Genomic DNA, 23,656 nt, shown 5'->3' on the forward strand with positions numbered 1-23,656 from the left:
AACCTTGGACTACCCCCTAAGCTAGTATCTTTCATAAAATATTTCATAGAATTGCGAAGTTTCATTGTTTATGTAGGTTCAGCCTCTTCACCCCAAAAGACAATAACCAAAGGCCTTCCTCAGGGAGCAGTCCTCAGCTGCCTCCTCTTTGCCCTATATCTCTGGGACATGAACCTCCCCCAAACGAACCTACAATATGCTGCCGATCTGGTGCTATGGTCATCTGGCAACACCTTTGAGATGTCACAGTCAAAGCTGCAAAAGTCACTTTTCCAATTTGAAGAATTTTCTCAACATTCAGATTTACCCATTGCACCTACCAAGTCAAAAATAATCCAATTTCACCGAAAGGAAAATCTTGTTAATGTAAGACTATCTGTAAACGGAACAACGACTCCGGAAATAATCTTATTAATTCACTTGGTCTCATGCTTAACCAAAAACCTAATTTCCACCCCCTCATTTCCAACTCAATAAAAAAAATGCTATAGAAAAACAAATATACTAAAAAGACTTCTTTCCACACCCTGGGGATGTAAGGAGAAAACCATACTCCAGTTTTATGAGTCATACATAAGACCCCATATTGACTATGGGCTCATCGTCTATGGTGCATATGCAAAGACCCAGATGCAAAAAATTGAAAAAAAACAAAATGATAAAATGTCTCATATTTGGTCTTAGGAAACCCACAAGCACCAAGTTTCTGCTTATGGAGAGTGGATTATCAACAATAAGGGAGAGACGTAGCTTTCTTTGACAAAACATCTTACAAAAATTGAATCAAATAGCTCACACACCCTACATAATTGGTTAAGAAATCCAGCTATGTATAGAGGCATTGCAAATGAGTATGCCACTGTTCAGAAGATGTTCCCCGTACCGGAGAAGTCTATTGCACCTACTTTCCCCCAATCCCCTTCATGGAATTTTTTCAATTCCCATAATAAATACTGATTTCTCAAAGTGGAATAAAGATTTAACCCCCATTGCTTTTGTCCAGAAAAGATTTGCTGAACTTAATACAATTACTTATAAAAACCACTTCTAAATATTTGTTGATAGGTCAAAAATGAATGAGAAGGTAGCAAGTGGTGCTTTCCTTCCTCACCTGAAAATTGCAATGGGTGAGAGATTATATAATAACGTATCTATAATGTCTGCTGAGTTAAATGCCATAATCATGGCATTCAACACCTTATGGAAAACCGACTTTTGATTCCTAATTCAAATAATATTATAGTATATTCCGACTCTTTATCAAGCCTTGAGTTGCTGGCCTCAGCTCCTCATCATAAGTTGGACATTGACACTTATCATTGTCTCAGTATTATAGATAAACTTGCTTCAAGTGGCATAAGAACTTATTTTCAGTATATTCCTAGCCACTCTGGTATAATTTGTAATCATCAAGTTGATGAAATAGCAAAAATGCTATAAATATTGACCAGCCAAGTGGGAGACCCATCCCCATTAGAGAATTTTACCGAAGGAGACTATCAGATATTAATTTTAATAAGAATACTCCTATCCTTTCCCCCTTTCCCAATAAGTATTTTTCCAAAATTTATCATAGAATTCGTTCTGGAACAAATGGACCAAATTTTCTTGCATTATCGTATAAGTTTCCTAATTCAAGCGGTTCAGTTCCCCTGTCCCCTCTTTGCAAGCATTGTAATATGAATAATGAAACAATTGACCATTGCCTATTTGAATGTAATATGCTGACGTCTGCACAGCATACCTTGCTTTGTAAGCTGTTAAAATGCTTCAAACACCACAAAATCTCACTATCAAACAGTTCGTGGTAACGAACTGTAAGTAAGGAGCGACCCGGCTCAATGGTAACCGAAACTGTAGAAAACGGAATTTTGATACCAATAGATACATCAGAAAAATCAAAATTTAATGCTGATTTCAAATATATAAGTTTTATCAAGTTTAGTTCTACCTAACAAAAGTTACGAAAAAATTTGGCTGATTTTCAAAAAAAAGGGAAAGACCCCCTAAAATTTATAGAACCTTAATGAAAATCACACCATCATATTCAGCGTATCAGAGAACCCTACTGCGGAGGTTTCAAACTCCTCTCTTCAAAACTGTGGAATTTTGCATTTTTTGCCAGAAGAAAGATCACGGATGCCTGTTTATTTGTTTGTTTGTTTTTGTTTTTTCCCAGGGGTGATCGTATTGACCCAGAAGTCCTAGAATATCGTGGGAGGATTCATTCAAACGGAAATTAAAAGTTCTAGTGCCCTTTTTAAGTGACCAAAAAAAAATGGAGGGCAACTAGGCCCCCTCCCATTCTCATTTTTTTCCCAAAGTCACCTGATCAAAATTTTGAGATAGCCATTTTGTTCAGCATGGTTGAAAATATGATAAATATGTCCTTTAGGATGACTTAATCCCACCGAAGTCCCCGGGGGGAGGGCTGAAAGTTATGAAATTTATCCAATGTTAACATAGCCTATAGTATTGGTTATTGGGAAGTATACAGGCGTTTTCAGAGGGGATTTTTTCTGATAGTGAGGGGGGGGGAGTGGATCAGGAGGTATATGGGAGGATCTTACCATGAAGGAAGTTTTCATGGAGGAAGAGACATTGCTATGAAGGGGGTGCCGGATTTCCCAGCATTTTTTAAATAAAGATCAGAAATTATATATAAAAAAACAAGTTTTTCAACTGAAAGTAAGGAGCAACATCAAAAATTAAAACGACAGAAAACATTACGTATATGATTGGGTTCACACCCTAGTCAATACCTCGCTCTTTAAGCCAAAGATTATTTAGTACTTTCATAAGAGCTATTTATTCTAATTAACGGCATTTGTTATGAAGGGGTCATTTTTAAAGAATTGGAACAAAATTCGAACTTTAGTTTAAAGAGCAAGGTATTGACTAGGGTGCGAACCCTCTAATATATGTATTAAAAATATAAGAATATAGAGGTTCGTTACGTTAGTTAATTCGTAAGTTACGTATATTTATTACTAATAAAAACGTTCATAAATAAAATTAAACAGGTTTCGAGAAAGCCATTTAACCAAATAAAAGTAAAATTAATATTCAAATTTTGTTTTTAATTACTCATGTACGGTGAGCCAAAATCAAAACTTGCATTAAATCAAAAACGTTGAAAAATTAAATAAAAACAAGATTTTTTTAACTGAAAGTAAGGAGCGACGCTAAAAGTCAAAACAAACAAAAATTATTCCGTGTTTGATAGGGGCTGTCCCCTCCTCACTACCTCGCTCGTTACGCTAAAGTTTGACTTTCTCACGACTCTATTTTTTTTTAAAAAATGAAAAACTTTAGCGTGAAGAGCAAGGCGTTGAGGAGGGGACAGCCCCTTTCATTTACAGAATAATTTTTGTTCGTTTTAAGTTTTAACGTCGTTCCTTACTTTCAGTTAAAAAAACTTGATTTTTTTTATTTAATCAGCCAAGAGCCTAGCCAACTATACCTGCACACAGAGCATAGAAATCGACATCTATCATCTTATATTTGAACTCCTAGAGTCGAAAGATCTACTGAATGATATATGAAAATATCGAATAAATATGAGGCAATCAAGCCATTAGCCCTGTAGCCCTCAGAGTGAAGCAAAAGGAAAAGGGCTAAATAGTTTTACTGAAAAGCCCGCCTTTATAAATAGAAGAAGAAGAACTGCAGTTTATTATTAGAAAAGTAAGCTCTAATATTCTTATTTTATTTTTCTATTACTAGGCTTTTCTTCAAGTCGGTAACATCATGGATATTAGAACTCTTGTAAAGGAACCACTATAATAACAAAAGACCAGGCTTAACACTGTTCCATTCCCCAAAAACACTTTCCATAGGCCTATACAACACTAGGGGGGGGGGAGTTCAAACTTACCTATCATTTACATTAGAAATAAAATTACCCCTCCTCCCCCCCCCCCCCTAATGTGAAAATATATGCCCTGAATTGGTATATATAGGGGTGAGGATAAAATTCATTTCCTACAGAAATCATTAGGCTATTATATTTGGAAAGAGCATAGAAAAAGGCATCAAGTGGTATGTTTACTTTATTCATAAGTCAATAATATGAATAACAAAAAAATGGTAAATTTTTACCAAATCATATTAGGACTATTGACTTACAACTAAAGTGAATAGGCCTATAGGCCTACCACTTGATGCTTTTTTTATGCTCTTTACAAATATAATAATCATTTCTATTGGAAATGAATTTTAGCCCCCACCACTAGGCCTATATATACCGATTCAGGGTATATATTTGCACATTAGGGGGTGGGGGAAAGTTTAAACTTACCTCTCATTTACATCAGAATTAAAATTACTCCCAACTCCCTAATGTGCAAATATATACCCTTAATTGGTATATATAGGGGTGGGGGGCTAAAATTCATTTCAGACAAAAATGATTATTATATTTGTAAAGAGCATAAAAAAAGGCATCAAGTGGTATATTCACTTTAGTTGCAACTCAATAATATAATTTGGTAAATATTTACCAAAAAAATTACTGCAATTAGCCCCAGAAGCAATTATGGAAATTTACTGGTCCTTCTAGGTAGGCTAAGTTGATTGAGTAATAGCCTAATTTCAAGTTTTTGATCTTTAATAATTTTAATAATAACCATATTGATGCATAGCTTAGATTTGTAACTATTCATTGATATAGCCTATACAATCCTGCTTAGTTCTTATTTGGTAACAAGGTGTGAGGGTTTTAAGTTTTACATAATTTTGCTTAATTGCATACTGATTTTTTACCCTAGTCTAGCAACACACTTCCCCCATAATGATCTCATATATTTTCATTGGATAGACTATGTCCAAAACTATTAGGAAACACTAATGCAATGTAAATCATTAATTTGATGAAAAGAATTGCTTATGGAGAGGTCAAGTCATATTTGCAGTTCAGGGTGCATCAATTTGAAAAAGAGCAATTTATAAAGAATTTGATGCATATATAGTCTACTGTTAGTTTGTACATTAGAGGACAGGGGGGGGGGGGATTTTGAATTTTATTTCTGATGCAAGTGAATGTTATATTTGGATTCAGGATGAAATTGTGATTCTGAAGGTAGCCTAGACTGTCTATTTCTTAGCTAGGCTATCTCATTAGTGAGTTTAGAGATTAACCAAAATTCTCAGGAAAGTATTAAGACTCTCAATGATGTCCTGGAAAAAGGTAAATATGGGGTAAAGGCACTGATGATTCAACTGTGCAATTTTGGAACCACTGTTGAAATTTTCCTTCAAAACAGGATAGCTCTGCTTAGTGGTGACTTGGAACACCATTTCTTGAAGCCTTTGTTATATTTTGACAATTAAAAACATGGACTGTTTTGACACAAAATGAGCTCCCAACATTTTTTAAGCTATGTAATGTTCAAACTGTCATTACTTGGTTATTTTTTTAAAAAAAAAAAAAAAAATTGGGATAAGTACCAATGCATCAAGATACATATGATCTTCTCTAAAATGTGGCCATATTGGCTTTTTCTTGATAAAATTAAGTTAAAATGACAGCTAATATTACATTGATAAAACTATGCTCCAAGTGTCAAAAATTCCTGTCTGATGTAGTGGAATACTACACAGACTAAAAATGTTCCTTCAGCCAAATTCAAATGTAGATATTGGGTTTATTGAATTATGATATTCATTTCTTTTGAGAATATCTTGTGATGACCTTGTCAAAATTTTGACAGACAGCAACAGGCCCAGTCAACATAAAGGTGACTGTCAAAACTTCACTGAACATGTAAAACAGATAAAAAACAATTGGTTTCAAAATTCAAGGGTCCTCTGACAAAACATTATTGTCAAATTTATGGGTACTTTCTCAACAACAAGAGATTTTGTTGATCATTATTTGTAATAATATATAGCATAAATTTTTTTTTAAGTTGTTTTTTATTGCAGTTTTACTGTTTTTATGCTAGATGCTAGACTTTTCTGTCATCTGAGGAACTGCTGCTTGGCCTTGTGCTGTGTTCATATTTTAAGCATTTGACTTGGTTGATCACAACACCCTAATTCATTTATCATTGAATAAATTTGAAGTACACCCTCTCTTAGTAAATTTTATACATGTTTTCTTTCAAATAGATCCTAAGCTGTAAAATACAAAATATTCTCTCTGAACCCCTCCCAAACTAGCGTGGAATTCCTATCCCACCCAAAATGCTAATGAAACATGTTAAACTCATTGGTGTCACAGACTTCTAATAATATTAAGTATATAATTTGCCAGAATATAAAGCCAGAATAAAATTTGTACTTTACTAAAAAAAAATGCGCAGTCTCATTTATTCCTTAAATGTGACAATGCCACATTGTCACATTATTTTTTATTCCTTAAAATCTTGATTAATTTTTGATTTCTTAAATTTATAAAAGTGAAAATATTTAAAATAATTTGTTTTCAGTAAAGTACAAATTGTATTCTGGCTTTTAGAAAACATAGGGTTTAGAACCGTACTCAGATTAATTCCTGCTCGTCTTGAGTTTGAGTTATTTGAATTTCTGTTTGTTTTGAGTTTCATTTATTTATTGATACTGATTTGTGGTAGTTGTGTGCTTGGTAAATTATTTCATTCTATTTTTGTTCATTTTTGGTTTAATGGAGTTCTTTAATTTTTTTTTAAAATCCCAAAGGTTTTTTTTTTTGAAAATCCCAATGGGGAACCCAAAAGGGGTTTTGTGCCCAACTTATGTTAATTTCTGCTCGTTTTGAGTTTGACTCAGTTAATTGTTGTAATTTCTGTTCGTTTTTGGTTTGATTTATTTATCAATTCTGATTTGTGGTAGTTTCCCGCTTGGTAGATTATTTTCTTTTATTTTTGCTCATTTTTGTTTAATGGAGTTATTTAATTTTCTTTGAAAAACTTATTTTGTGGAAAAAGTTTTTTTAATTAATTACAATAAATAACTAAGTCCAACTCAAAACGAGCAGAAATTAATATGAGTAGGGCTCAAAACCCCCATGCTTTCCCAAGGCCAGAGCAAAATAAGCGCTTTACTAAAAAAATTTAAATGTTTGTATAACTCTAACAAGTCAAGAAATATCAATATTTTGATTCCTAAATATCAGCATATGTCAGTTACACTTACAATGCTCATTCATTTGTATTTTTTTCAGCAAAGAGCACATTATGTTCTGGCCTTGGGAAGGCATAGAGGTTTTAAGCCCTACTCATGTTAATTTTTGCTCGTTTTGAGTTTGACTTGGTTATTTATTGTAATTTCTGTTCGTTTTGGGTTTCATTTATTTATCGATGCTGATTTATGGTAGTTTCACACTTGTTAGATTAATTGATTTTCGTTTTGCTCATTTTTTGTTTAATGGAGTTCTTTACTTTTCTTTAAAAAACTTATTTTGTGGAAAAAGTTTTTTTTAATCAATCTCTTTCAGTGATTAAGAAAATAATTCTTTAAATCTTTTTGTTTTTTTAAGACTTTATAGTTTGGCCTGCTATTTGTATGCCGGAGAAAAATTGTCAGAAAGTTTTTCAACATACACCCTTTTAAAAATTTGGACATAAATAGTAGTGTTTAATTTAGTTTCATACCTCCTCTACTTGATACCATTCGCAAAAAAAATCTGTTTACTTTCTTTGATAGCTTGGATACACTTACACTATTTTGATTTGGTTAAATTTTAAGAGCAGAAGTAGCCCCAAAAGTTTGAACATAATACCCTCAGTTGTTGTTAGGATACTGCTGAGATGCCTTATTCGGAAGTAGCATTAACACAGTGCATTTTGATTTAATCTTAAGGCAACATTTAGTTTTCAAACACAATGGGCAAATGGAAGGGTGGGCGCTGCAGGGGGACCAATTCACTTCCAATGAGTTTTGACTATTAAAAAGGGCATTAGCCCTTTTTCTATTTTCAATCGAATGAGCCCTTTTCCAAGTTACTATGACAAATCCTTCGATACGAAGGGCCCTAATAGTTCAAACACCATTTCATTTTTGCTCATTTTTTGTTTAATGGAGTTCTTTACTTTTCTTTGAAAAACTTATTTTGTGGAAAAAGTTTTTTAAATTAATTACAATAAATAACCAAGTCCAACTCAAAACGAGCAAAAATTAACATGAGTAGGGCTCAAAACCCCTATGCCTTCCCAAGGCCAGAACATAATTTGCACTTTACTGAAAAAATATAAATGTTTTTACTTTTATAACTTTAATAAATCAAATAATATTAACATTTTGATTACTAAATATCAGTATATGTATATTACACTGACAATGCACATTCATTTGTATTTTTTTCAGTAAAGTGCAAATTATGTTCTGGCCTTGGGAAGGCATAGAGGTTTTGAGCCCTACTCATGTTAATTTTTGCTCGTTTTGAGTTTGACTTGGTTATTTATTGTAATTTCTGTTCGTTTTGGGTTTCATTTATTTATTGATGTTGATTGTGGTAGTTTTACGCTTGGTAGATTATTTGATTTTATTTTTGCTCATTTTTGGTTTAATGGGGTTCTTTACTTTTCTTTCAAAAACTTATTTTGTGGAAAAAGCTTTTTTAATTAATTTCTGTTCGTTTTATATTGACATAGTCTTTTCAGAAAAAAAGAAAATAATGCTTTAAATCTTTTTTTTTTAAGACTTTATAGTTTGGCTGGCTATTTGCTTGCTGGAGAAAAATTTTCAGCAATTTTTAACAACATACACCCTTTTAAAAATCTGGACACAAATAGTTTTGCAAAAAAAATCTGTTTACTTTCTTTGATAGCTTGGATACACTTACACTATTTTGATTTGGTTAAGTTTTAAGAGCAGAAGTAGCCCCAACAGTTTGAACATAATGCCCTCAGTCGTTCTTGGGATACTGCTGAGATGCATTATTGGGAATTAGCATTAACACAGTGCATTTTGATTTAATCACGACGCTTTCTATAAATACCTTATATGCCCCCAGGGCATAAATTACAACCCTTGCCCTGAGGGCTGTGAGGGGTTGTCATCCTCAAAGACCTAATTTCCAAAACTTTCAACTACGTTAAACAAAATGCCTATCTCAAATTTTGATTCGATGTGTTTGGGGAAATGGTGGGCATGAGAGGGGGGTTAGTTGCCCTCCAATCACATCCGACTATGAAAAAGGGCACTAGCCATTTCAATTTCCAATAGAATGAGCCCTTTTTTGAAGTTTCTATGACAACGCTTTCTATAAAAACCTTATATGCCCCCAGGGCATAACCTGAAACCCTTGACCTGAGGGCTGTGTGGGGATTGTCATCCTCAAAGACATAATTTCCCCTCAAATTACTTTCGACTATTAAAAAGGGCACTAGCCCTTTGAATTTCCAATCAGATGAGCCCTTTTTCAAGTTTCTACAACAAAGCTTTCAATAAAAACCTTATATGCCCCCAGGACATAGCTTACATACCTTACCCTGAGGGCCGCGGGGGGAGTGTCCTCCTCTTAGATATAATTTCAGGACCTTTCAACTACTTTGAACAAAATGGCTATTTATAAATTTTGATTGGATATGTTTGGATAAAGGGTTGGCGTGGAATGGGTGTTAGTTGCCTTTCAATCACTTTCGATTATTAAAAAGGGTACTAGCCCTTTGAATTTCCAATCGGATGAGCCCTTTTTCAAGTTTCTATGACAAAGCTTTCAATACAAAACCTTATATGCCCCCAGGGCATAGCTTACAACCCTTACACTGAGGGCCGTGGGGGGGAGTGTCCTCCTCTTATATATACTTTCAGGATCTTATAACTACTTTGAACAAAATGGCTATCTCTAAATTTTGATTGGATATGTTCGGATAAATGGTGGGCGTGGAAGGGGTGTTAGTTGCCTTCTAATCACTTTCGACTATTAAAATGGGCACTAGCCATTTAAATTTATATCAAATGAGCCATTTTTGAAGTTTCTACGACAACGCTTTCTATAAAAAACCTTATATTCCCCCAGGGCATAAACTTATAACCTTTGCCCTGAGGGCGGCGCGGGGGGGGGGGATGTCAGCCTCAAAGACTTGATTTCCAGAACTTTTCACTACATTGAATAAAATGGCTATCTCAAAATTTTGATTGGATGTGTTTGGAGAAAATGTGGGCATGAGAGGGGGGTTAGTTGCCCTCCAATCACTTTCAACTATTAAAAAGGGCAATAGCCCTTTGAATTTCCAATTGAACGAGCCTTTTTTGAAGTTTCTACGACAGCGCTTTCTATAAAATCTTATATACCCCCAGGGTATAGCTTACAACCCTTGCCCCGAGAGCTGTATGCAAGTTTCCTCCTCAAAAACATAATTTCTATCTGGAAATCAACTACGCTGAACAAAGAGGCTATCTCAAAATTTTGATTGGATGTGATTCGGGAAATGGTGGACTTGGAATGGGTGTTAGTTGCCTTCCAATCACTTTCAACTATTAAAAAGGGCACAAGCCACTTCAATTTCCAATCGAATGAGCCCTTTTCGAAGTTTCTACAACAACTCCTTTGATACAAAGTACCCTGGTCTAAGACCAAGAAACCAAAAAAAAAAAAAAAAAAAAAAAAAAAAATTATACATTTTGCCAAAAACGTTCTTTACTTAGGCGGCGCTATTGCACTGCCTATGAAAAAGGACAAGCAAAGAAAATGTGCAAGAGTTTTATTTAAAACTTCTCAGGCTAACACTGTATTTTTGTGAAGATGTGGAGCTTTCTCCACATCGTTTTCTGAAAAATTTGCCAAGTCGATGACTAACTCTTGTTGTTTCAGCTGAGAGGCTTGATGAGCAATGGGATGGTATTGATGAGTTTTTCTAAAATTCATCCCTAAGAAAAGACCAGAATTGATGAAGTCCAGTGGATACCAAGAGATATCTAGTAGTCTTGTCGAGTGTACCACAACCAATGCATTAGTCCTCTTTGTCATATCTTTCGGAAAGCTATTTGCTCAGTTCACAGAGTTGTTTCAACTTGAAGAACCACCTATCCACATTCTGTTTGACGAAATGCGTCGACTAGTAATGATGACCACCAGCCATTTTGTCAAGCAAAGTTCTTTGACTGATATTCAGAAGAAAAAAAAACTTTTTCTGAGCTCTCCCGTTCAAGTGGAGATTTTTTTTTGCATCCAATAAAGTAGCATGTAGTGACGTCATGGAAGAATGCCTGTCAAAGATACAAAAAGTTGATGCTCTGAACTTCAGGAGTGGTGCCAGAACTGCTTACCCTGCCGCTTGCCGGCATTTTGAAGAGAAATCACTTGGTCAAAGTGCAAATCAGAATTTCTGATGCCTGCAGCTGGATGATTCGAATCCGGAGACAAGAACAAGCGACTTTGTGAAAATCGTTGGATTTATGCCTTTCCGTGTGAATACTGAAGCTTCCAGTGACGAATGGGACTTGCTCCAGCTGGAATCGAGTTTGCCTAAGACATTGACTTCATCAATGGTTGATGTTTTATAAAACTCAGTTTCTAGTCTGAAAACCATCAAGGGCAGACAAAATATCCCCTTGTTTCAAAGATAGTAAAAGCAGCTCTCTGCATGTCGCATGGGAATGCTGATGTTGAACGTGATTTTTTCTGGTCAGGATGGATCTGACGCTCTAAAGAAGTTTGAGAACAGGCCCGAGTTAGTCCCTATTATCAGAAAGCTGTTGAATTTGGGGCAAAATGCATGCCAGAGCTATAAACTGTACCTTGAAGCTGAGCAATCTAGACAGGCTGAAGAGGAGTCCAAAAAGAAAGAAGAAAAAGAGAAGAAGGCAAGAGAAGAGGAAAAAAAGGATGTTATCTGAGAAGAAGATTACGGTATTGAACACTTGGAAAAATATTTGATTGAGAAGAAGTTAGTTGAAAGAAAGAAGAGACAAGTTCTTCGAGGAGTTGAAAAACGCCATAGATATCATAGACTTTGTAGAAATAAGCCTTGCACAATGTATGATCAAGGTTTGAGTTGGAAGATGGGCGAAGAAGACAATGCAGCCAGAGAGTTTGATCTGATTTAGAACAGGGTAAACAAACGAAAGTCGTCCTTAATTTGGTCGTATTTTGCCAAAAGGAACAAGTAGAGTGGTGTATTTTGCACTGTTGTGTTGAAAAACTTATGAAAAAGCAATAACAAAAAACAAGAAGAATATGTCCACCAGTTTTGAAAACACCAACTGTCGCTTTTTGTGCTTACGGACAGTATCTGAGGTGCATATGTCGCTTAGCTTCATAATTGGTTCATAAAAAGCGCAATCAGAAATTCATAAAGTTCATATTTTTGTGGTCGAAAGTTCATAAAGTTCATATTTTTCACAAAAAATCTAGCGGGAGTCCTGTCATCGTTTTCATCTCCTTTTCGACTGAGGGTTCTGGTGGTAATTCAATGCTGTCGTTTCACTTGTTCTGCCTAGGATTTCTTCAGTGGTCTCTGTCATCACTGTTTGGAATATTTTTGGTCAGGGTAACGGTTTTCCTCCTGCATTCAAGTTTAGGGCATCAACACGGTTCGTTAGCTCTATCTTTAAAGTTCGCCGAAATCTTATATCTTGCTGCATACAATGTCGATTCGGGCTTTTGGTTTATTCTTTTTCTGAGATGCAAGACGAAGTAGGATTTCTGCAATGCCTAGCTTGTGATCAGACTCCGATTTTGAGCCTATGTCTGCACCTTTATAAGAGCGTGAGTCTATTGCTGAAATTCCCCAACATTGATGGACGAAAATGAAGTCAATTTTCGCGATAGTAGTACCGTCGTTGGAATGCCACATCAATATAGGGTTTGGATTTCGGTGAAATATGGTGTTGGTTACAACAACATGATTCATCAAAGCAATGTTTACCAGCCTTTGCCCATTTTCACATCTATCAATCAATCAATCAATCATTTATTACCCACAACTACAAGACAACAAGTAGTACAAGTGGAGTATAAACATAATAATAAAAAAGAAAAAGAAAAAAGAACAGCAACAAACACTAGCAATTAAATTAAACTAAAAAAAGAACTGTAAGAGACCGTGGTCAGGGCCAATATTACAAAATGCATCAGAAGAAAGCTTTTTGTGTAGGTCACCGAGCTTTTGAGTTACATCCGTAACATAGAAATTTTTAACTAGATACCGATTTCTAGTCCATGGCGGTAGAGAAAGAAGAAATTTGCAAAATTTGAAATATGTGACTTTAATCTTATTTAAATTAAATCCTTTAGCTTAAGAACAGAATGAACACCCGAAAAATAAAGCACAGAATGATCAGAAAAAGTCGAGAATAAGCGCCCAAGAGCTATTCTGTTATATTTTCCACGGTTTGCTACAATGTTTGAATAACTGAACTGAATTTTTCTTACTCAATCAGCAACAATCTCTTTACGAAAGAGAGCTAGAGAATTAGAAACAGTAATACCAAGCCACCGAAAGGAAGAGACAGAAAGTACAGAAAATTCATTAAATACCAGAGGAGTAGACGAAGACAGATTATAAGATAAGAATTCACACTTGTAAAGATTCAGGGCTAGACCAATATTTAGGAAAGACTGAGAAACTAAAGAAACCATCGCAGAAAGAGCAGATTTAGTACGGCTAATCAACAGAATGTCATCAGCATAGGCAATGTATGAAATATCAGTAGAACCAGAAATATAAGGGCCCGAGATCCCTTCCAGAACAGTAGAAATACAAATTTTGAAAAAGGTTGGTGATAAAACACCTCCCTGCCTTACTCCTCGAATGAGCATGTTGGCACCCCTCACCAGATCTGAAACCAAGTCGATTTTCCCGAAAGAAAGAAGTATTTTGAGTTAGATTAGGTAAAAGAATATACTCGAACACCTTGCTAATATTGCAAGAAACAGAAACTAGACGGTAAGAAGAGCAATCTGTTGGCAGTTTACCTCTTTTAAAATTGAAGTCATGCTGCCATTCAAAAAGCTTGCCGGGACGACAGAAGATGCCAAGCACATTTGAGACAAAAGCGCAAGATGTGACACAAGTTCAGCACATTGGGGAGTTAGATGCTTTTTAGAGATACCATCAGCATCAATAGATTTCGACTTAAGATGATTCAAAACATTCAAAACTTCACAACGCGATATAGGCAGAACAAAGCGCTGACTTAGAAATCTAGGGACCATTTTAACAAACGCTTCACCAAACTTTCTATGAACAGAATAATTCAAAACGGAGAGAATCTTCAAATAATATGCATGACAAGAACTAGGTGGAATAGCATTATTACTTACATCATAATCGTCTGTTTTACTTGAATTATTTACTTTCCTCCAATCTTTAGGCGAAGATGGAAAATCAAGCCCTCGGTATCGGACACTTTTTAGATACTTCTTAAACTCTAATTTAGTTTTCGGTTCAATAAGTAAAACATTACCAGACCTAAGTTAACCACATTCTGTCCAAACTTTTAGCCATAACTTTATGTTCACAGGCCTTAAGGTTAGGCTCAAGTGACCAAAGAAGCTTTTGACTATTCTTTCGGATTCTCTTTACTGGGACAGAAATTTTTTCAGCTTCTTTTATAGCGGAGAGGATATAATGATAATATCGGTCTATTTCATATTTAGCATAAATAAAATTCTGACAACTCTGCAAAAGCTCATACGGAACATAAATCGTACTTAGAAGTGAAGCCAATGTTGTAAGATAAACAGAAAAATTCGCATCATTCCAATCAGGCTTATAAAACCATTTAGAACGTAAACCACGACTCTTAGATATACTCCCAGAACAAACAACAGACTTTGATAAGCAAAAAGACAGCGGAAGGTGATCAAGATCTTGCTCGTCAAAATGAACTGTAACTGGCGAGCAGACAAGAGCTGCAGAACAAATAACGTGCTCAATGTCTGATTTACTACCTGATTGGTGAATATACTTATAATCATGGGACTTCCGAACAATTTTATAAGCCGGGAGAGAATCAAGAACCTGATCATTACTTACATTATCAGAAACCAGATCGGTATTAACATCACCAGCAATAACAAAATGCAACCCGTTATCCGATATCTTTTGAATTAAAGTTTTAAGACTATTACAAGCACAAGAGAAATTCTGAAGTAAACGAATGGAACGATCATTATATGGCAGATACACATTAATTAATACAATATTACCAAGACACACCGCAAGAAAAGTATCATCTGATTGGAAAAGCACAGGACTCGCACCAGAAACATTTTTCTTAAAAACACAAGCTAAGCCGCCAGAATGGCGGCCACGCGTAATTTTAGTTGGACGCACAAAAACAACGTGATCACTGTTTGGTCTCAGAAAATTTTTGCTAAGGCGGTCAGTAAATGTTCTTGGAGACAAACAACGTCGTAATTAACATACAGATCATCAATAAAAAGTCCTTGCCTCTCGTTCCATTAATATTAAATGAGACTATACTTAAATCCGGATTCATTTCTGAGAATAGACCTTATCAGTGGTCTTCTTAATCACAGGGAATCGTAGGCTGTAAGAAGGATGAGATCCTCAACAATTGGCACATTTCGGAGATTCCGTACAACGATCACTGTTCGTAGATAAATGCGGTCCAGCACAACGAGGGCACTTAGGAATGCTACTAGTACATGCACTTTCCAAGTGCCCAGGGGAATGACACTTGAAGCAACACTTTGGCAATTGCTTGAACTCATAAACACGGATGTTTTCCTACCCAATCTTCACACCGTTTCGCAGAAATGATCCTTTAGTAATCGCGTCTGCAAATTCAAGCTTAACCGATTTGCTTTTTCCAAATCGACTAGACCCGATTATACGAAACTGGTTCGGTAGCATTTCAAGGTCAAAATCAGACGGGACTTCTTGAATAACACCAGTGTGTTTTTTAGATAAAACTTTCACACTAGAACCAGGTAGAGCTTCTTTTTCTGATTTGCAAAAATCCTCAGCTGCAGATCTCTAAATATTCACCGTCCACCGCTTTTCATTCGCTCGCACACTGGTCAACAGCTGATGACCAGAAATTGAGTCTATTATTGATTTTTGCTTTAGCGGGTCACCATGCTTAAGCAGGGGATCGGAGATCAAAATTGTAGTATGCGTATCACACGCAGCAGGTTGGCTAATCACAGGTAATTGAGGAAAGTTCAGATTGCACGAATCTATCTTGGCAGAAACTAGCGAAATCGCTTGCTCAAGGCTCGTAAGCTCGGCTGTAACCTGCTTAAACGCTGTTGCAGAGATAACAGGGACTTCTGTTGGCTGTCCCCTCATCAACGCCTCGCTCTTTACGCTAAAGTTTTTTATTGTTTTAAAAAATAGAGTTGTGAGAAAGCGTCAAACTTTAGCGTAAAGACCGAGGCGTTGAGGAGGGGACAGCCCCATTCATATACGGAGTAATTTCTGTTCGTTTTAAGTTTTAATATCGCTCCTTACTTTCAGTTAAAAAAACCTGTTTTTGTTATTTAATTTCTGAACGTTTTTTAATTAATGCAGGTTTTGATTTTGGCTCACCGTACATGACTAATTAAAACGAAATTTGCATATTAATCTTAGATTTTTTTTGGCTAAATGGCTATTTCAAAATTTTATCGGGCGATTTTGAGGAAAGGGGGTGGAGGAGGGGGCCTAGATGCCCTCCAATTTCTTTAATTACTTAAAAAGAGAACTAGAACTTTAGAATTTATTTACGAACGTTTTTAATAGTAACAAATATACGTAACAAAAGATTTAAAGAATTATTTTCTTTTTCCCTGAAAAGTCTATGTCAATATAAAACGAACAGAAATTAATTAAAAAAAACTTTTTCCACAAGATAAGTTTTTCAAAGAAAAGTAAAGAACTCTATTAAACCAAACATGAGCAAAAACAAAAGATACATAACAAGTATACGTAACTGACGTATTAACTTACGTTACGAACTTCAATATTCATATATTTTTATTACGTATATTAGGGGGTCCGCCCCCTAGTCATTACCTCGCTCTTTACGCTAAGGTTCGAATTTTGTTCCAATTCTCTAAGAATGACCCCTTAATCCCAAAGGCCGTTTAATTAGAATAAATAGCTCTTATGAAAGTACTAAAAAAAACTTAGCGTAATCAGCGAGGTATTTACTGGGGGACGAACCCGCTCATATACGTAATAATTTCCGTTCGCTTTAAGTTTTGATGTTGCTCCTTGCTTTCAGCTGAAAAAACTGGTCTCTTTTATTTAATTTCTGATCGTTTTTTAAATAATACTGGAAAATCTGACGCTTCCTTCATAGCAATGTCCCTTCCCCCATGAAAACTTCCAGAGATTCTCCCACATAACCCCTGACCCCCCCCCCCGCTACCAGAAAAATCCCCCCTGAAAATGTCTGTATACTTCCCAATAACCAATACTATGTGTAAACATTGGGCAAAGTTCAAAACTTGCAGCCCTTCCCACGGGGACTGCGGGGGATTAAGTCATCCTCAAAGACATAGTTATTATATTTTTCGACCATACTGAACAAATGAAACAAAACTTAATGAAACTTATATATTTAAGATCAGCCTAAAAATCCAATTCTTTCGATGTACCTTTTGGTATCAAAATTTCTTTTTTAGAGTTTCGATTACTATTGAGCCGTGTCACTCCTTGCTTACAGTTCGTTACCACGAACTGTTTGATAAAGTCTGAATGGCTTTGTTTTGAAAAACAGTGGCATTTAGTATTTCATGACGTGACACTTCATTTTTCCTATATAAGATTTAACAATAGTTTAAGTACGTAGAAGAATACTTCAAGTTTCTTTTGAAGCTTCATAAGGATGCCTTGTTACGTTTGGTAGTGTATTTACAGGCTACGTAACTTGACAGTTCCATTTTCGTAGATAGGGTTTAACAAACCTAAAAGAACATTTGAGTTATTTCAAGTTTAACCAGTTCCTGGTAAGTGCTAACATTAGTTGCTCTAAAACTTCATTTATTACATAATATTTTACTAGTAATTAGGTGTAAGTACGAATTGATTGTACAAATCAAATGAGTGTTGTCCAGTACAGTATACTGCTAATATTGTTTTACTTCATTATTTAGTGCTATAGACCTAATCAATATGGACATATTGCCTATGACGTTTTTCCAAAATGAGTTTAAGTGGAACTTGTGCCAAGGTGGTAGCAAGCCTTCAACCATTTTATCGTAAAGACGACAAAGGTTTGAAAATATCTTTTTTTCAAAAAAATCTGAAGTTTTCTCTAAACATCTTACAATTTGGTACTTGATGTTTATTTTTTTCTTAAGGGAGGGGGGGGGGGTAGGGGAGGTGTGAGTAAAGATTAATTCTTAAAATTCTATTATTTGAAAATTCTTAGATATTTGTTTGACCTGGCTTGAAACTTTCGATATTTATTTTCACTTCTAGCTCCTTTTTTTTGGTTTGTTTTGATATTTTTTACTTGGTACAAACTATTTGGTGCATAGGCTATTTATTATACCGGGTACAGGACGACCACAATATTTCTCTTGGGCACTTCGACTTAAGAATTCATAGAACAGCAGTCTAAACCATTTGGAAATGACGTCCTTGCGTATTCGCTGAAGAGGAACTGCTTGTTATGCAGCAGTTCGGAAAGCGCTGCAAATGTTTGGGCAATTTTATCTAGAGAAGTCGTATTTCATCTTTTGACAGTTGAAGTGACTTTTCCAGACGGTAAAATAAAATACGAATTTATTTAAAGTGAATTCTACACAAGAAACGAACTGTTTGAACTAATTTTTAACCAATCTCTTTGGAATTGCCATTTAAAACTATTCCACTTAATTTGGTATTTAAGGATTTCTTGGTCTGTTGAACACAGATATGAATCTAATATTAGAGTCCAAGATGAAAACACATTAAATAGTTATTTCGTATATAATTTTCATTTTCACCTAACTGGCATTTAAGGATTTTGAGGTTGTTGGTTGCAAGTAAAAATCTAGTACTACAATAGAGACGTCCAACATCAGATCAGGTTAGTTACATATTTCATAAGTCATGTTTAACTTTCACCAAAGTCAATTGATTGCTCCCAAGACAAAGGACAAAGCTGGGGTAACTTGATATGTGCTGCCCAAAGGGCAAAACTTTATTGAATGCAAATTAATCATTTAGAACGGAATTTTCATAAATAGATTAAAGTTGAAAGGTTGATACGTTATGTCGCGCTGAAACCAGAACCATTCAAATTTTCTAATCTGTGTCATGGTGGTTTCGATTTTGGAATTCATGTTTCCATATTCACTTTGCAATGAAGAAGATGAGAGATTCTTTAAGCTAGATGTTGTGTCTTATTTTTGATCGTTCATATTACCATTTGAGTTCCTACATTTGTGATTGGCGACTTATTAAAAACGTTTTTAATGATGAACCCTTAAATACTAACGGTAGTTGAAAACATCTGCCAATGTATTTATTTATGAAGGTGGAGATTGGATTTCGTTTGGGCTTCAGGGTTCTGCTTTGGGTGGTGTGTTGACACTCTTTAAATAATCCCTGAATGATCACCCGTCAAAATAACTGTAGCATGTCTCTACTTATTAGGTTGGGAGCCAGGGGGAATGGGACTATGACCCCAAGTCTTAGGTACTCTAGTTTCACAGATCAAAATTATCGAACAGTTCCTGGTAACGAACTAGTAAGGAGCGATGCGGCTCAATAGTAACCGAAAGCTTAAAAAACAGAGTCTTGATAACAATAGATACATTAAATAAATCAAATTTTGATGCTTGGTCAAAATATGTTAGATTTATCAAATTTAATGGTACCCATCAAAAGTAACGAGCCTGAAAAATTTTCCCAATTTTTTGAAAACCGGGGGGGGGGAACACCCCCAAAACATCAAATGATCTGAATGAAAATCCCTCCATCAGATTAAGCATACCAGAAACCCTACTGTAGAGGTTTTAAGCTCCTATGTACAATTGTGGAATTTCGCATTTTTTGTCAGAAGAAAAATCACGGATGCGTGTTAATTTTTTTTTTTTTTTTAACGGGGGTGATCATATCGAACGGGAGATCGATATGATCACCCCGAAGACGGGAAGATCGGGAGAGAGCTTATTTGATCGAAAATCAAAAGTCCTAGTGCCCGTTTTAAATGACCAAAAATTTTGGAGGGCAGCTAGCCCCCCCCTCCCTTGCTCATTTTTCTTCAAAAGTCACCTGATCAGAATTTTGAGATAGCCATTTTGTTCAGCATAGTCAAAAAATATAATACCTTTGTCTTTGAGGATAACTTACCTCCGACAGTTCCCGGGGGAAGGGCTGCAACTTATGAACTTTGTCCATTGTTTTGTATATACGAGTAGTATTGGTTATTGCAAAGTGTACAGAAGTTGTCAGGGGAGTTTCTGGTGTGTGGGGGGGGGGGGTTGTTATGTGGGAAGAACCTTCCATGGAGAAATTTTTCATATGGGAAGGGAATTTTCATGGAGGAGAGCCAGACTCCACAGCATTATTTAAAAAACGATCAAAAATCAAATAAAAAAATATTTTTCAACTGAAATTATAGAGCAACATTAAAACTTCAAATGAACAGAAACTATTACGTATATGGGGGGGGGGGTCGCCCCTCGTCAATACCTTGTTCTTTATATGTAATAATTTCTGTTCGTTTCAAGTTTTAATGCTGCTCATTACTTTCACTTGAAAAAAAAACTTGTTTATTTATTTATGCTGATCAAAGAATCCTTCAATTCAGAGCCGTTAATAAAAAACTTCTGTGAGAATTATGCGTATACTGTGTTTTGGTTTAGGACAATTTGAAACCTTCCTAAAAAATGATCCCTTGACAATTGAGAGTTACAAGAAATGCAGCAAATTTTTCATTTTCATTTTTTCATGTTTGAAGGTGAGAGAATCCCAGGATTGTAAGTGCATAAACTCAAATATTTATACGTTTCTTAGTTTAACAAAATATGCCCACTGTTCTACGGGAATTTTTCTATGAAATATTTGTTTTGAAAATAGGTTGAATTGGGGGAATTTGACCAAGAGGTTGCTTACAAATATGCCATAAAATTCTTACTTTTAGTCTCATAACTGTAAATAATGATTTTAAATATCGTTAAAAACTTCGATGGAAATCAAACATCATGGTTGAAATACATACTTACTATGATTTGATTTGGGACAGTCGTCGGATCATTTGAGACTCCTCTCTAAATCTAAAAGAGTATTGAATAATCACAAGTCAGTAGTATGTGTCGTCTGGATTTGCCAACGCCCCTAGGAATTTCTACGTTATTCTATAGAAGCTCTACACCTTTTCAAAGAGATTCAGAGCTCCCCCACATAATGGAATTTGAGGGTCGATAAAGTGAAATTATGTCACTATTCTAATTTCTCTTAACCAGTAGGGCCTATAACTTAATTTACGTAGACAATGAACGATATTAATTAATGTTTTGAATAATAGGAGTGTGAATGATTCTAATTAGTGATTTGATTGTATGAAGGTGGAGAAAAAAAGGATTATGAAATTATGTCACTATTCTAGTTTTTCTAAACCAGTATTGCCTATAACTTAATTTACGTAGACAATGAACAATATTAATGAATGTTTTGAATAATAGGAGTGTGAATGATTCTAATTAGTGATTGGATTGTATCAGTGGAGAAAAAAAGGATTAAACTGATTAGCAGTTAAGGTAACCCAGAAGGAGTTGTTAACTCAGGTAATTTGTTATAAATTTGAAACAACATCAGTCTTTGAAAAATGCATAACGACGAATCGGAAATGTTTGATTAACATTTGAAAAAAAAAGGGGTAATGGGATTTGCGAATTGGAGGAGATGGGGTGATTGTGTACTGTATAATACACAAGTGATGTTTTGGAGAGTATTGTCAATTTAAAATAGTTTAGAAAAAAAAAAATAACAAGAAATGGCTGAACAGTGTTTTGAGGGAGATGGGTTGCATGGAGGGTTGAGTTGCACGAGGTTTCAGTTAAAGGGGGTACAGTTACACGGGGGTTTAGTTAAATTGGGTCGAGCTGTACGAGGGTTCAGTAGCACGAGAGTTCAGTAGCATGGGGGTTCAGTTGTACAGGGTTTCGGTTATACAGGGGTTCAGTTACATGGAGGGTTCCGTTGCACGGGGGGTTGAGTTAAATGGGGCTTGAGTTGCACGAGGGTTCAGTTAAAGGGGTACAGTTACACGGGGGTTTAGTTAAATTGGGTCGTGCTGCACGAGGGTTCAGTAGCACGAGGGTTCAGTTTTACAGGGTTTCGGTTATACAGGGGTTCAGTTACATGGAGGGTTCAGTTGTACGGGGGTTGAGTTAAATGGGGCTTGAATTCCACGAGAGTCGACTATAAATAAGGCTTTTGCGTCTTTCTGAACTTTCTGTGAGAGGCGGGGGTAAGTATTTAGTTTAAATAATTCTAAGAGGAAATCTAACGTTCCCTTCGTTCCTCCATTTCTGAGGGCAGGGAGGGGAGGGGTCAATTTTGGAGGGAAAACCAAAAATACTCAGAATCGAAAATAAACGGGATCTGCCTCAAGGGGAAGGCTCAACGACCCTTCGTTCCGCCATTTCTGCGGGGCAGGAGCGGTGGGGGGTCAATTTTGTAGATAAAACCAAAAATACTCAGAAAGTTCATTTTGAATTTCTTTCATTGAAACGCAAGAGTTGGAATATTTCAGTAGTGTTTTGTTGTGCTTTACCTTGTCACAGTTACATTCTGTTGATTTTCATAGTTCATTTTGAATTTCTTTCATTGAAATGCAAGAGTTGGAATATTTTAGTAGTGTTTTGTTGTGCTTTACCTTGCCAGAGTTTGGCAGTTAAATTCTCATGATTTTTCGAAGTTCATTTTGAATTTCTGTCGTGAAATGCAAGAGTTGGAATTTTTCAGTAGTGTTTTGTTGTGCTTTTCCTTGTCACAGTTACATTCTGTTGATTTTCATAATTAATTTTAAATTTTTTTCATTTAAATACAAGAGTTAGAATATTTCAGTTGTGTTTTGTTGTGCTTTACCTTGTCACAGTTACATTCTCTTAATTTTTCAAAGTTCATTTTGGATTTCTATCGCTTAAATGCAAGAGTTTGAATATTTCAGTAGTGACTTGTTGTGCTTTACCTTGTCACGGTTACATTCTCTTAATTTTACGAAGTTCATTTTGAATTTCTTTCATGAAGTTAAAGATTTGGAATATTTCAATAGTGTGTTGTTGTGGTTTACATTGTCACAGATACATTCTGTTGATTTTCATAGTTCATTTTGAATTTCTTTCATTGAAATGCAAGAGTTGGAATATTTCAGTAGTGTTTTGTTGTGCTTTACCTTGTCACAGTTACATTCTCTTAATTTTTCAAAGTTCATTTTGAATTTCTTTCGTGAAATGCAAGAATTGGAATATTTCAGTAGTGTCTTGTAGTGGTTTACCTTGTAACAGATACATTCTCATGATTTTTCAAAGTTCATTTTTAATTTCTGTCGTGAAATGCAAGAGTTGGAATATTTCAGTAGTGTCTTGTTCTGCTTTACCTTGTCACAGTTACATTCTCTTGATTTTTCGAAGTTCATTTTTAATTTCTGTCGTAAAATGCAAGAGTTGGAATATTTCAGTAGTGACTTGTTGTGCTTTACCTTGTCACAGTTACATGCTCTTGATTTTACGAAGTTCATTTTGAATTTATGTCGTGTAATGCAAGAGTTAGAATATTTTAGTAGTGTTTTGTTATGATTTACCTTGACACAGTTACATTCTGTTGATTTTCATAGT

General features: G+C 35.4%; 1 protein-coding gene across 3 annotated transcripts in view; it reads left to right on the forward strand.

The window, feature by feature from the left end:
- The first annotated feature begins 3,531 nt into the window (after positions 1-3,531).
- mdy (diacylglycerol O-acyltransferase) overlaps positions 3,532-23,656 on the forward strand; it is a 180,090-nt gene continuing 159,965 nt past the window's right edge. The window contains exon 1 of one of the 3 annotated variants that reach the window (XM_089100065.1): positions 3,532-3,687. The gene's annotated coding sequence lies outside the window, so the exon portion shown is untranslated. Of the gene's footprint in view, positions 3,688-17,951; positions 18,098-23,656 lie in introns of those variants that run through there. The other 2 variants (XM_089100066.1, XM_089100067.1) reach the window with 2 other exon arrangements.

This window comes from Artemia sp. Qi Xiang Cuo, chromosome 14, assembly GCF_049724085.1.
Source record: "Artemia sp. Qi Xiang Cuo chromosome 14, ASM4972408v1, whole genome shotgun sequence".
Classification (NCBI taxonomy): domain Eukaryota; kingdom Metazoa; phylum Arthropoda; class Branchiopoda; order Anostraca; family Artemiidae; genus Artemia; species Artemia sp. Qi Xiang Cuo.